This window comes from Oryctolagus cuniculus, chromosome 1, assembly GCF_051225735.1.
Source record: "Oryctolagus cuniculus isolate XC-2025 breed Fujian yellow rabbit chromosome 1, ASM5122573v1, whole genome shotgun sequence".
In the NCBI taxonomy this organism is placed as follows: domain Eukaryota; kingdom Metazoa; phylum Chordata; class Mammalia; order Lagomorpha; family Leporidae; genus Oryctolagus; species Oryctolagus cuniculus.
Window position 1 is genome coordinate 151,589,148 of NC_142867.1, and position 12,315 is coordinate 151,601,462.

Genomic DNA, 12,315 nt, shown 5'->3' on the forward strand with positions numbered 1-12,315 from the left:
TGGAGGAGAGCAGCATACTCGGCGTGTGGGCAGCCGAGTTAGGATTGGCGGAGGAGGACTATAAAGGAGGAGAGAGACGGCATGCACCAGGAACATCTAAGGGGAACATCTGAAGGAACACCTGTGCAGCCCCCGAGAAAGCCGGCCGGCGGTGTGCTGCTCCCCTGCGGAAGTGGGGAATGTGGCCAGGGGGAACCGCCCTTCCACGGAGGTGGAAGGGATAGTAGCCAACCCGGGAAGAACCAGCAGCAAACCCGGGGAGGGCCGAGCAGACGAAAGAACAGCACAGGGTCCTGTGTCGTTCCTCCACGAAGAGGGGGAGCGACATAATGGTGCCGTGACTCGGATATGAAGCCTAGGCAGGGCTTAGTGTCGTTCCTCCATGAAGAGGGGGAGCGACATAATGGTGCCGTGACTCGGATAGGAAGCCTAGGACGGATAGCAAACTTAGGAGGGAAGAAACGGGAAGAACTGGGAAAATACCGGAGAGAGAGACTAGCAAACAGCCTAGGGAAAAGCCGGACGAAAAAGGTGCCGGAAGAAGTTATTGAAAGCCTAGGCATAGACTCAGATACGGACTACGGGGGGAAGCTGGGAGAAATCTCTAAAGTCGAAAGCGAAAGTGAAAGCTAGAACAGACTCGGATGCGGACTGTGGGGAGAGGCCAGGAGAAATGAGGGAGGAGTATTGTTGGAGGAAAGCTTGGGGAAACATACCGGGTAGAGAAAAATGTTAGGGAGGATGAAGCCGCGAGTGCAGGCCGAGGCGGAGACATAAGCCACCTTGGAATTCTTCAAGTCACCCCGGGGAGCAAGAGGCGAAGATCTGGAACCAGAGGCAGAGACGTGGGCCGCCAGGTTGAAATTCGCCAGGTTAGTCCGGGGAACTTGGACTGAATGCCGGTGGTGGCGGAAACATTCGCGGAGGCTGCCGCGTGCAGAGAGAGCACGGGGCGTGAATAGATAGGGAACGCAGGGCTGGCGCGAGGCCGTGGTGCGGGCGCGAAGTGCGTGGAGACCGCAGAGCATGCGCGCAGAGCCGGGAACCCGCCGGCGGGGCGAGGCGCCGGGAAGCCGCGCAGAGCCGTGAAGCTGCCATGGGGCGAGGTGCCGAGAAGCAGCCTCGGGGCGAGCGCCGCCGGGAAGCCGCAGGGATAAGAGAAACAGAAGTTTAGAAGTAAAATGAAAGAAATAGGAATGCTGGAAGATAGAAGTAAAATGGGAGAAATAGGAATGCCCGGAGATAGAGAAATAGAGAAATAGAAAGGCCTCCCCTCAACATGGCAATGAGAAAGCTTGGATTCGGTCTGCCTGATTAGGGAGGCGGTGAGCACCTGCGGGCGGCTGGCAGCTTATGCGCCGCAGGTCACCGAAGACAAGCACGTTATCAACACCAGTAAGTCACCCCATAACATGGCAATAAGAGAGCTTGGATTCGGTCTGCCTGATTAAGGCGGTAAGCACCAGCAGGCAGCTCGACCAGAGTATGAGCTGCAGGTCACCGAAGATAGGCATGAACCAACACTAATAAGTCTCCCCCACAATATGGCAATGAGAAGGCTTGGATTCGGTTTGCCTGATTGTTAGGGCTTGTAAGCCCCTGCAGGCAGAGTAGAGCATGCGCTGCAGGGCACCGAACACAGGCACGCATCAGCGCCTAAAAACCTCCTCACAACATGGCGAAGAGAGGACCCGGATTCGGTTTGCCTGATTGATAGGACTTGTAAGAACCTGTGGCAACTCTAGCAAGCAGAGCAGAGTGTGTGCCGCGGGACACCGAAGACAGGCGCGTATCAACGCCAAAAAATAAAAAGAAAGGGGGATCTGTGGGGAGCAGCCCGGACTGGACTGAGTTACTGGAATTAAGACTTATTCTATGCATCTGCTCTCCCACAATATGGCGCTGGGAGAGAAGTAAACAGCTTCCGCACAGCTGCCTCCAGTTCAACCAATAAACTGTAGGACTTGCTACTGATTGGAGGAGAGCAGCATACTCGGCGTGTGGGCAGCCGAGTTAGGATTGGCGGAGGAGGACTATAAAGGAGGAGAGAGACGGCATGCACGGGGGAACATCTAAGGGGAACATCTGAAGGAACACCTGTGCAGCCCCCGAGAAAGCCGGCCGGCGGTGTGCCGCTCCCCTGCGGAAGTGGGGAATGTGGCCAGGGGGAACCGCCCTTCCACGGAGGTGGAAGGGACAGTAGCCAACCCGGGAAGAACCAGCAGCAAACCCGGGGAGGGCCGAGCAGACGAAAGAACAGCGCAGGGTCCTGTGTCGTTCCTCCACAAAGAGGGGGAGCGACAAATTTCTTTTAAAAAATTGGAAAAAAGAAAGATGAAATATGCATGCAGATGACACTATGTTGTATGTGGAAATACCTAAATACTCCAACAAAAAGCTGTTGTAACTGATAAACCAAGTAAGTTGCAGATTATAAAATAAAAATACAATTGCAGTAGCATTTTTAATATACTAATGAATTCACTGAAAGAGAAATTAAAGAAATCCCATTCACAAATAACCACAAAAATAATCAAAGATTTAGGAATAAATTTAACCAAAGAAATGAAAAGACCTCTACAACTAAAATTATAAAACATTAATGCATGCAATCAAGGACACAAAAAATTGAAAAGATATTCCTTGCTTGTGGATCAGAGAAATCAATATCATTAAAATGTCTACAGTACATAAAGCAATATGTAGATTCAATGCAATCCCTACCAAAATATCAATGGCATTCTTTACAGAATTCAAAAAAAAAATCCTAAAATTCATATATAATCACAAAATAGCCAGAATAGCCAAAGTGGTACCCAACAAAAGAGATCAAGCTGGAGGCATCACAATATCTGACTTCAAAGTATACTGCAAAGCTATAGTAATCAAAACAGCATGGTACAGGTATAATAAACCAAAGTATAGATCAATGGAACAGCATAGAGCCAGAGATTAATCCACTTAAGTCAAGTCAACTGATTTTTGACAAAAGTTCCAGGCCAGGCAAGTGTTATGGTGAAGTGAGTTAAGCTGCCACCTCCAATGCCAGCATCACATATGGGTACTAGCTTGTGTACAGCCTGTTCCACTTCCATCCAGCACCCTGCCAAAGTGCCTGAGCCCCTATCATCCATGCAGGATACCCAGTGGAGTTCTAGACTCCTGACTTAAGACTGGGACATCCCCAGCTATTGGAGTCATTTGGGGAGTGAACCAGTGAATACATAATCTCAGTCTCAACTAACACACTTTCTCCCTCCATTCCTCCTTCTCTCTCTGTAACTCTACCTTTCAAAAAATCAATGAATCTTTTAAAAAAAAAATTGTTCCCAGACCATATATTGGGGTAAGGATAATCTTCAATAAATGGTGTTGGCAAAACTCAATTTATATATGTAGGAGAATGAAATTACATCCGTATGTATCAACAAATACAAAAGTCAACTCAAAATTGTTCAAAGACCCAAATTAAAGACCTTAGGCTGTGAAATTCCTGGAAAAAAAAACTGTAGGGGAAATACACCAAGACATTGGGTGTAGGTGATGACTTCTTGGATAAGAACCCCAAAGCACAGGCAACAAAAGCAAAAGTAAACAACTGGGATTGTAGCAAACACAAAATCTTCTGCACAGCAAAGAAAATGATCAATGGAGTGAAGAAACATCCAATAGAATGGGAAAACCATTTACATATTACCTATTTGACAAAGGAGTAATATCCAGAATATATCAGCAACTCAAATAACAACCAACCAATTCAGTTAAGAAATGATAAAAAGACAACAATACAGTTCGCAAAAAAAGAAATACAAGTGGCCAACACATACATGAAAAAATGCTCATCACTAGCCATCAAAGAAATGCAAATCAAAACCACAATGACTTATCACCTCATCCCTTCAGAATGGCCATTGTCCAAAAGTTAGAGAGTAACAAATGCTGCTGAGAATGTGGGAAAAGGGAATACTTATACACTGTTGGCAGGGCTGTAAATTAGTGCAGCCACTGTGGAAAACAGTATAGAGATTTCTTATAAAAGTAGATGTAGACTTGCCAGCAATCCCACTACTGGGTATATACCCATGAGATATGAACCCATATGATCAAAATAATACCTGTACCACCATATTTATAGCAGCATGTTCACAATAGCCAAAATAGTAAATCAATCAAGCTGTCCACTCTCAGATGAATGGATAAAGAAATGTGACATATACATGAATATTATTCAGCTATAAAAATGAAATCCCACATATGTTGAGTGAAATAAGCTGGACACAGGAAAACAAATACTGTGTGTTCTGTTTGATATGTGGGAGTTAATATTTAAAAAATAAAATAAAATAAAAAATAAAAAAGGCAATGCCTGTACAGTATTACTGCAAATATATTTTTAATTTTGTTTCATATCTTTGTCAAACTAATGTTTAAGAATGTTATACTTACTATAGCTTTAATGATCTGTGCTTATTTTCAAATTTACTATATATATATATATATATATGAAGTGGTCATCTTTCCATCTGATTATTCTTTATAGCCCTTGTCTATATTACCATTGAATTAGGGTCTTTCGATTTTGTACTTGTTGATTTCTATTTAGTGGAACATTACACCCTTTACTGTTATATTAATGAAAATATGCTATCTCAAAAATAATAAAAGGAAGGAAGGAAGGGCAGGAGGGAGGGAGGAATGGAGAAGGAGAGAGAGAGAAAGGAAGATTATATTATTAGAATTGTATATATGTATATTGAATTTGTTCTCTCTGTATTACTATTACATTAATGTGAATAAAATATGAGGTGCCAATCTAGTGATGCAGTGGGCAACGAAAGATGTGGTACCGATTCTTGTCCTATTTCCCCACTTCTCATTCCAAATCAAAGGATTCTCACAGGAAAGTATTTTCTTCCCCAAGAGAGTTGCCACTTTCAGTTTGGAGCAAGCCAGATAAATACATTTTCCAAACATGAGCGATATGGAATCTGAATACAGCCCTGCTCAGGACTGGGGGTCATGCCTCTTTCACTGGTGCCTTTCCCAATCTTGATCCTGTGCGTTTGGAGCAAGCCAAACCCCACTAGTGCATTTCTTCCAAGTTTTTTGCATCAAGGGTGAAAGGAGAGCCTTCTGTTTGTTCACTCACTCCTCAGATGAACTCAGAGCACTGGCAGCTCCACAATAGTTAGGGCATCTGCTTTACCTTATTCACACAGACAAACTCATCAAATACTAAAAATCACAACACTTTCATGGTTATAATGGCTAGGATCAAGTTATCTTGGAAATTCATTTACCAGAAAAAAAGAAAAAACTACTTACATCATTCACTACATATTCTACTTGTTTTCAAAGTTAATGAAAAAAAAAGGTTGTGATATTCCATGCAATGGTAATAATCCAATTCTAAGAACTACATTTTGCTTGTGATTTATCTCTAATTTCTAAAATCTACATTTCCTGAAGCTAGGATCCTCTGCCCTCTTTGCCTATTTCTAATGTACCCAGTCATACACACTTCCTGTTACCTAGCAGGAAGGAACTTAATAAACTATGCCTTTCAAACTGCTTCTATAATTTGTTCAGATTTAGGTCCAATGGTCGCATTGTCAATTCTTTAGAGAGATCATTTTACTAAGTAAAAAATGACCAGATGTTCCAGTTTTGGTTGAGTAAGACTCCAAGTAATAGTCCAATCATTGTATTCTCCATCACTGATAGTATCTCACCCTCTGATAATTCTGTCATTAAATCTCAAATGTTTGGCCAGAGAACTTGTACTATTGCCAACAGAAATATCATTTCCCATCTCCTCTCCTTTTATCTTCATTCAGATACTCTCTAACAAGGTTCTATCCTTGGGCTAACCAGTTATTGCCTATATATGAACCTTTTCAATACATTGGTATGGCAGCTATAACCCACCACAGCAATTTCTTGATCTTTAAAAGGTTTAATTTATCTCTCATTGTTGAAATATCAATAATTATTTCCCCACTGAAAGATGAGTAAATTCAAGGTGTTATTCTACCATTTCCTTTCCCATTCAAAATGTGTGAATTTATCTGCATCAGGTGGTACCTATCAGGGACCTGAATCAAATAGGTGCTTATGGGCAGAACAGATTGGAGTGGGGAGGGGTGGGTTCTATTTATGGACCAAGCACTGGAGAAATAAAACCATTAGGGATTAAGAGCAGAGTGGAAATCTGAAAGGAGGAGGATATAATGGAAGAGGAGGGTGTTGAAAGAAATATGAGTCTCTCGGTGCTAAACAACTCTTTGGACATTAACTTTAAGAAAGCTCATAAGCCACATCATTCATGAAAGACCATGCAGCAGAGTGGAACTACAAATCCAGTTATGTTACCAAGACCAATTTCTAATGAAATAATTTTTTTTTACAAATCTTAAATTTTGTTTTATACATACATGGATACAAGATCACCATTGTAGGGGAGGCATTTGGCACAGCAGTTGGGGCGCCATTTGTGATGCTGTTGTTCCATATAAGAGTGCATGGTTTGGGTCCAGCTCCTTTACTTCCAATCCAGTTTCCTGCTAATGCATACCCTGGGAGGCAGCAGGTGATTTTCCACTGGCAGAGTTGGATTTTCTGAGCTCTTGAAAAGAGCTGGGCCCAACCCTGGAGATGGTGGGCATTTGGAGAGTAAACTGGCAGATGGAATATGTTTCCGTTTGTCTCCCTCTCCTTCTAATAAAATGTAAATAAAATTTTGAAAACTACATCACCATTGTGAGAAGCAGAAGGAGAATTTTTCACTACCTACTATAGATTGCCTCATTCTTAGGACACAACATCATTAAAATTCTAAAACAGATTTTCTCAATGGAGATTCCTGATGAGTTTTGTTTATAAAATAAAATCAGAATAATTCTAGAGAAACCATTCCAGGGATATATTTCATTTTTAAAAGGAAGAAATTATTTTTGCTCTTATCAATAGCAGCTTGAAAATGAACTCGTATAGTATTAAAGTATCTGTCAAAAACAATTCTGTTAGTAGGATCAAGGCCATGGAATGTGTCCTTGGGAACTTTCAAACCACGCCACTAATGCATTATTATAAAACAAGAAGCAAAATGGATAATACACAGAATGGTGAGGGCAAAACAACATAGTTATGAGCTGTGGAGTGAGACCTGGCAAATTTAGGCCACATGATTCTTCAAGAGATGACCCATGAAACCTGAAAAATGTAAATTATCCATAAGGTAGGAATGTGGCCTGCAGAAACAAAAAATCAAGAGACTCCAGGACAGTTTGCTTGCTGGGCATTCATAAAATGCTCTGTTTTCACTTCTAAGAGCAATGGATCCGTGAGACTCAATTCTTTCACCTCAATGACATCCCAACAGGAGATGAAGAGCTTTGGTCTAACAATGCCATTTCCAGTTGGTTCTCACCATGGGATAGGCTATTCACGGCAAGAGAGAAGCAGAGCTGTTCAAGGCAGGGCAAGGATCCCAAAAACCTATCTGGAGGAATACTGTGACTTTCAGAAAGCCACAGCACTGAACTAGCAGCCCTTTCATTGGTTGTCCACCCATCTAACGCCATACATTTGGCCTCCTTTCCCCCTGGACCATCCTTTCCAGTATCAGAACCCAGGCCTCCAAGGAAAGACTTTGGCCCTGTGCTTTCTTTCAGGCCCTCTTGCACTTCCGTTCTTTGACTTTAAAATGAGTACAAATTGACAAAACAGAATCATTTCTGCTTGGCTCAGGGTTTGGCAACCAGAGAAATACCAGCAAAGCCAGGTCTACATTTACTCTCCCCGACTTCATCGGCATGCAAAGTTCCAAGATGGAAATTTGTTTCTCCTGCAGTTTTATGACACTTCTACTGCCTGATTATCCCACTTTATGGCAATTTGCATCGTTATGGGCCTGCGGCAAATGAAACAAATTGCCATGAAATGTTGGGAAAATCCTAAATCATGGCTCTGTCTGGCCTGCTGAATGATGACACTGGGGTTGAATTCAGATGGCTCAGTTCATTTTGCTACAAATAGTCGTGCCGGCCTTAATGGGTGCCACTGGCTCACGAATCAGGCTGCATGGTGACTACTAAATGAGGCAAACTAATAGAATTTTTTTCCGATGCACTAAGCAAGTCTTCAGTAAAGAAAAACACATTGATTCCAAAGTTGTTTACTACCAACTAAGTAGAACCCCTATAGCTTTTTCCATGCAGCCCACATTAGAGCTAAATTAACAGCCCTCATATGTATCCATTCTACTAGTAGCAGACAAAAGTGCTTACACCATTAGGAATCTAAGTTGCCTCAGTCTAAATCATGATACAGAAAATTGTCTTTCTCATTTAACTGCCTAGATATCAAAAGTTGTAATATCAGGCACAGACAAGGTTTTAAAAGAAAAAAATAAATGCAATGAAAGATCATAAATAATTGCCACATCTTAACTCAGTGATGACGCGCTCGTTTTAACATAAAGGAATAGGAGCATGATGACTGGACATGCAAAAATGAAAGATTCAGAAATGACGACAACTTTATTAAGTATTATGATCCTTGATGATCACAATCCTGGCTTTACTTTTGTCAACCTCTCCCATGGGTAAATTGATGAGGTCATATTCCGTATCAGAAATACTCTCGACTCACAACTCATAAGACTCATTTAGTTGATGAGGCCAAGATGAAAGCAATGGAATTTTATTTCTGATATCCTTCCATATTTCACATTCTATGAACTTCCAATTCATCCCCAATGGCCTAAGACACTTTCAGTGAATGCTTAGCTCTTCCTACTCAGAGGGAAACAGTTTTCCCTCCCCTATCTCCATCATGGAAGTTTCTAATGTCCAATAAGACAAATAGCAGAGAAAGCCTAGATGTGAACAGTATTGATAAAGGAGATTCAGAGTTCTTGGTATGGGATTCAGAAAATCATGAAGAACAAGTTACATCAAAAACTGATCTTCCAGACAACTGTACATATTTTAGAAAGGACAAAGTTTTGTTTTGTTTTGTTTTGTTTTTTATTTATTTATTTGACAGGCAGAGTTAGACAGTGAGAGAGAGAGAGAGAGAAAGGTTTTCCTTCTGCTGGTTCACCCCCCAAATGGCCACCACGGCCGACGCTGCGCCGATCCGAAGCCAGGAGCCAGGTACTTCCTCCTGGTCTCCCATGTGGGTGCAGCGCACAAGCTCTTGGCCATCCTCCACTGCCTTCCCAGGCCACAGCAGAGAGCTGGACTGGAAGAGGAGCAACCAGGAGTAGAACCCAGTGCCCATATGGGATGCCGCGCTGCAGGCGGAGGATTAACCAAGTGAGCCACAGTGCCAGCCCCTAGAAAGGATGAAGTTTTACAGAGAATGATTCACTTTATTTCAAACACATATTTTTCTTGTAATAATTAAAATAAAACTAAAAATTTACATTTATTGAATGTACATATTATTGGTATGTTACATATACCAATACATATTATTGGTATGTGCCAAGCCCTGCATTTAGAGGTTTATGACTAGTTGATTTAAGCAAAGCAGCCTCACCGTTAGAGAGGCTGAACTACTTCTTCAAGGATTAATGGTTATCAAGAGACAGAGCTAGAATCTGAACCAAAACCTAGTCTCATCACTAATTACTTGCTCTTCACCACTACGCCACACAGCTGCTTTGCAAAAAATCAACTTTTCTGCTAAATTAATATCATATTAGTCCAACAATAAACTGCACAAGGATAAGAGATCTTTGTGTAATTTTAACAAGTAGCACAAGTTTGGCTTCACTTGGATGATTTTTATGACTCATTTGCCTAGCCTTTTCTTTTTCTGACTCATTTATCCTTTTCTACTTCACTGTCATTTGCTAGACAGTGTCTTATATTCTCTCAAATCAAAATGAAACTTTTTTGACTTCACTATCCTTCTTGCACTTGCTACTTCTGAAGTCACAAATATTGCACCTGATAAACGAGGGTTATAACACCAACCAACTTAAAGCTCTTGAGAATCTTCTATTTACATGCAGCAGTTTGAATCCATGCTACACAAGGGACAAATAAATATGCATATTTCATAACTATAGATATTTATTCTGTTGGCTGAGGTTTCACATACATGTGTTTTCTTCCTTTTGGTTTCTTAAGTAGGATATAAAAAAATTTTTCAAAACTATACTATTTTGAACTTTAGGGCAGATTGTAAATTTCAAACACATCTGTCAGATTTATACATCTCTACATTATATTTAGATTTGGAAAGATACTTTGGTATATATTACATATTTAACTTATTTTAAAAGATTATCAATGAGCTAAAATTCTGAAAAGCCAAGCAACTTTGTTTTTCATTCCATTTCAATGCCTTCACAATTTTCAGATCCACTTGTATTGTTCAGGTTTCCATCAACACAGAAACACTGGGATTCCCTCAAGAAATGCTTATATGCATGTGTGCCATTGATACAACCCATTGGAACCAGATAAGCAACAGTTTTCATTTTTTCTCTCCAAAATGTGTAGTGTAAGGGCAAAAGTACTTTTTTTATATATATAGCAAATAGTCTAAATTCTATTGTGGTTCAAATACCTCTATTCAAGTGCCCGTATTTAGAAGATGCGAAATTATCAAATTGCCTTTCCATGTTTAAAGCAACATTAATTGATCAAAGTACAGAAAAAATAACCAGAAATGATGTGAGACTACCAATAATAATTGAAGACGTTCTCCTTTTTAAGGACTTGAGCTATCATTTATTATAGGTTATAGGTGATCCCTATTAAGTTTGATCTGTAGGTACCTCACCTGAAATTGTCAAAGTTATAACCAGCTGTGTTATAACTTTCTCTAGAGTCTGAAGGAATGTTATGTGAATAAGAATGCAGATTTAAATTTGAATCTTTTGATTCAAAGGAGTAACTGATTTTTTAGTTTTACTGAATTATTAATTAGATAGTTTCAAACTGATATGCTTTTGGTCCAAAATCAAAGCAAAGTTTGATATCTTTCCAATATCTTCATGTGGGCACTGATTGCTATAAACTTCCCTCTTAACACTGCTTTGGCTGTATCCCGTAAGTTTTGATACGGTATCTTAGAAAAGCAAATCCTAGAAAATAAACTGCATAAATAAGCAAATTCCACTGATTAGGACCTTCTGCTTAAACTCTGGCCTTCTGCCTTGCCATCCACCACCAGACTTAAGTTTAAGTCCACCCATTTAAGGAGTGAGACAGAGTCTAAGACACACCATGAGGCACCTTTTGGCTAGATTTAGGAGCCTAAGATGTGTGTGTGTGTGTGTGTGTGTGTACATCTTTCTGGCAACCATTGGCCCAAGATAAAATAACTCCATTTCTTCATTCACGTGATCCTTGGGTCCCTTCTGGCATTAGTTCAAGTCTCTCCCAACACTTCAACTGAAGTGCTGTAAACCTGGAGCAGTATTTGAATGCATTTGTCTCTAGTGGGCTTCTGGAGGAATCAGTAAGTCATTCTTATCCATTCTCAGTTTCCACGGGAAAGCACTTGCTTTTTATGGGTGAAACTGAACAGAAAAGGGAATCATTTTCATGGGGTGGAACACAGCTTGGCAACTAAGATTACCTTTTTTGCCGGAAGGATGAAAGCATCAGAATTTTAATACTGAAATCTACAGATCTCTTCTTCGGATTTCTCCAAAATCTTACAGAAACCCTAAATATCCCTGTGGATAGTAACAATTCATACCAATTTGAGATTAGAGTTTTGAGTTTTGTCTTAAAAAAAAAAAAAAAAAAACAGTTTCAAAGACCCACTGGTTGAAAAGCAGGCCATGCTTCATCTGATACACAAATACATGGAACTGTGTCCAGAAAAACAATCAGTTATTTTTATTTCCTCTACAGAACATAAACAACAAAAACTTAAGTCTTACCATTTTAAGAGAGATGGAGAGGGCCGGCACCGTGGCTCAATAGGCTAATCCTCTGCCTTGCGGCGTGGGCACAGTGGGTTCTAGTCCCAGTCAGGGCACCAGATTCTGTCCCGGTTGCCCCTTCTCCAGGCCAGCTCTCTGCTGTGGCCCGGGAGTACAGTGAAGGATGGCCCAAGTGCTTGGGCCCTGCACCCGCATGGGAGACCAGGAAAAGTATCTGGCTCCTGGCTTCAGATCAGCGTGGTGCACCGGCCACAGCGCACCGGCCACAGCGGCCATTGGAGGGTGAACCAACGGCAAAAGGAAGACCTTTCTTTCTGTCTCTCTCTCACACTGTCCACTCTGCCTGTCAAAAATAAATAAAAAGAGAGAGAGAGAGATGGAGAGTTATTAACTGGTAACCA

General features: G+C 41.1%; 1 long non-coding RNA gene across 2 annotated transcripts in view; it reads right to left on the minus strand.

Moving 5' to 3' along the window:
- Positions 1–8,858: 8,858 nt before the first annotated feature.
- The window catches only part of LOC149128700 (uncharacterized), a 306,251-nt gene continuing 302,794 nt past the window's right edge, over positions 8,859–12,315 (minus strand). For both annotated transcript variants that reach the window (XR_016236621.1, XR_016236627.1), the window contains exon 4: positions 8,859–9,340. This is a non-coding gene — a long non-coding RNA (uncharacterized LOC149128700). The remainder of the gene's footprint in view (positions 9,341–12,315) is intronic.